We start from the raw sequence: 3,068 nt of genomic DNA on the forward strand, positions 1-3,068 counted from the left end.
AGAAGTTAGTTTTCTTCAATTACAAATGCTCAAATACCACCACCTAAGGAACAGGAACAGTTACTCTCGTCTAAGAATGAGAAACGACATCCATGAAGCTGAATGTCTCTTCCAAGTCTCTAGGCCACAGGAGCTCATTTTCTCACTGTCACTATTACTGTGGTGTAGACAATACACCCCATTTTTATAGACCAAAAAAACAAGTCAGCACTATACATGGCCATGGGTGTTCAGAATGAAGTCCGATGTCTTTGTGGGTTTTTAGGCATGGTCCCTGGGAACAACCCTGGTGCTGTGTAGCGGTGTGTTGAACAGGAACTTGTGTGTGGGGTGAGTGGAGAGTCCTTCCTGCTGTGGGATTCTTTGTTTAACCAGCACATATGCAGAATCACCACTCAGCCTGTGTCTATCTCTTAGATCACTGCTGGAGGGTTGGGGATATGTTATATTTTCTTCCTTCCTTCCTTTCCTTCCTTCTTTCCCTCTTTCCTTTCTCTCTCTCTCTCTCTCTCTCTCTCTCTCTCTCTCTCGCTCTTCTTTCTTGAGAGGGTCTGCGTTATTGCTCAGGCTGCAGTGCAGGCACACAATCATGGCTCACTGCATCCTTGACCTCTTGGGCTCAATCCATCCACCTGCCTCAGCCTCCTTAGTAGCTGGGACCACAGGTGTGTGCCATTATACCAAGCTAAATTTTTCTATTTTTTTGTAGAGACAGTTTCTCCATGTTGCCCAGACTGGTCTTGAACTCCTGGACTCAAGCAATCCACCCACTTTGGCCTCCCAATATGCTGGCATTACAGGCATAAGCCACCACACCTGGCCTGTTGTTGCCTCTATCAGGTTTTCCACACCTGTGCAAAACCTATTTTGAATCTCAGCTGTCAAAACTCTGGTGTGAAAAGATTTTTTTGTCCAGGTCCAGATAAGTAGAAACTGCCACAACCACCAACCACCATATATATATATGTTTTTTGTATTCCACCCACCTGATGTCAACGATGATGCCCATTTGGTGACTTTGGGGCTTGGGAATTGCTGATATAATTCTGGTATTCAACAGAATACAAAGCTCCACAAAATTCTTGATGGAGAACGTGGAGTGAAAAGAAATTATCACAGGACTCCAACAAGGCTTGAAGGCGAGTTATCTTTAGAAAACTAAGCCTGTATTAATAAAAAATCATAACATGAAATATAATTTATATTTATTGTCACTAACATTTCTCAATCTTGGTCTCTGGCATCCAGAAACTTTGTCAAAACTTGTTCAGTGGGATCCTGCAGATACGCTCCTAAATATCTGAAAATGGCCCTTTCTGGGATATGTGAGGCATAAGCAAATAACTCTGAAAAGAGAGGTTACCGACACTCAAACAAGTTACTTGGAAATGAAGAGTGTGATGGGGAGGTCCAAGACGGACAAGCATTCCTTGAGTTTGATGGTGGCTTCCTGAAGTGGATGCATTTACGTTCGGAAGGGTAAACATAAGAAGAAATGTGCTTGGCTATTTTTTTCCTATATGTCCATTCATCCCTGAGGCCATTTTTTTTTTTTGAGTCATGATCTCACTCTGATTCCTAAGATGGAGCGCAGTGACTCAATCATGGCTCACTTCAACGTGGAACTCTTGGGCTCAAGCAATCCTCCCAAGTCAGCCTCCCCAGAAGCTGGTATAACACACGCATGCCTGTCTTTTTAAATTAAAAATAAAAAATCAAAGATTTCATTTTAAAATAATTTTACATACACATAAAGATGCAAACATAGTACAGCTAGTTTTACATACCCAGGAGTTTACTAGAATGTTAACATCTTATTTATACACCCATAGTGTATTTATGAAAACTAATAAATTGACAGTGGTACAAAACTAATAACTGAACTACAGACTTTCTTCAGAGTTTACCAGGTTTTCCAGTAATGCCATTTTTCTGTTCCAGAATCTAATCCAGGGTAGTATTATAAACTAAATGTACTATCTTTTGTTTTAGTTATCAGTTGCTGCACAACAAATTGCCACATAGTGTGGTGGCTCAAAACCATACACACATTACTTACAGTTGCTCTGGGTCAGGAATCCAGATGTAGATGATGTCCAAGGCTGAGGTCTCAAGTGAAGGCTCATCTGGAGAAGGATCCCCTCAAAGCTCATGTGACAGTTGTTAAGATTCCATTTCCTACCCTGGACTGATCACGGTGGCTCAAACTTATAATCCCAGTGCTTTGGTAGGTTAAGGCAGGAGGATTACTTGAGGCTAGGGGTTCAGGACCAGCTTGGGCAACATAGTGAGAACCTGTTTCTACAAAAAAAGAAAGAAAGAAAGAAAAGAAAAGAAAAGAAAAGAAAAGAAAAGAGAAGAAAAAAGAAAAGAAGAAAAAAGATTAGCCAGATATGGTGGCATGTGCCTGTGGCCCCAGCTACTCAAGTGGCTGAGGCAAAAGGAGTTCAAGTCTGCAATGAGCTACATTCATGCCACTGTGCTCCAGCCTGGATGCAGAGTGAGACCCTGTCTCTGAAAAAAAAAAAAAAAAATCCCTGACTTGGTCAAGAAGAGATTATCAGTGAATGATTTTACGTCTTCAAATAATTCATACTAATTTATCATATATTTTTCAGAAAACAAACATTTAACCCCAAGCCTGTGGCACCCAGCAGTGAAATGAGGAGCAAGCAACCCAGTCAAGAATTTTCAGATAATGTGGTCTTGTCCCTCTTCCATCAGCCGTCAGCACCTGCAATTCAAATTCCACTTCCCAGAGAGGGAGGCAACTGGTGGCAGCCAGACGTGCAGCACAGTAGTGTCAGCTCCAGCAACAGCCCAGTTCCCAGGGTGTGCATCCGGCTTCACGGAAGACACCTGCTACACTGGTTTGCCAACTGTTTGTTTCTCTAAGTCCTCATCTGGGAATAGGTGACAACTTTAATAATAATATTTAAATCTTTGTTTTATTCAACTTTTAAGTTTTTAAAAACTCTGATATTCTATTTTTTATAGATATTTATAAAGGCTCACAAAACATGTCCCTTCAAAAGTCTACATGTTAGGTCTCCTGAGCATACAAACTA

General features: G+C 41.2%; 1 long non-coding RNA gene across 1 annotated transcript; it reads right to left on the reverse strand.

Annotated features, from left to right (window-relative positions):
- Positions 1 to 490: 490 nt before the first annotated feature.
- LOC144329820 (uncharacterized) lies at positions 491 to 2,535 on the reverse strand. The gene is made up of 2 exons (XR_013395458.1): positions 2,060 to 2,535; positions 491 to 1,164 (listed from the first exon to the last, which is right to left on the reverse strand). It is a non-coding gene; the product is annotated as an uncharacterized LOC144329820 (long non-coding RNA).
- Positions 2,536 to 3,068: the final 533 nt, after the last annotated feature.

Source organism: Macaca mulatta, chromosome 7 (genome assembly GCF_049350105.2).
Source record: "Macaca mulatta isolate MMU2019108-1 chromosome 7, T2T-MMU8v2.0, whole genome shotgun sequence".
NCBI classification, from domain to species: Eukaryota; Metazoa; Chordata; class Mammalia; order Primates; family Cercopithecidae; genus Macaca; species Macaca mulatta.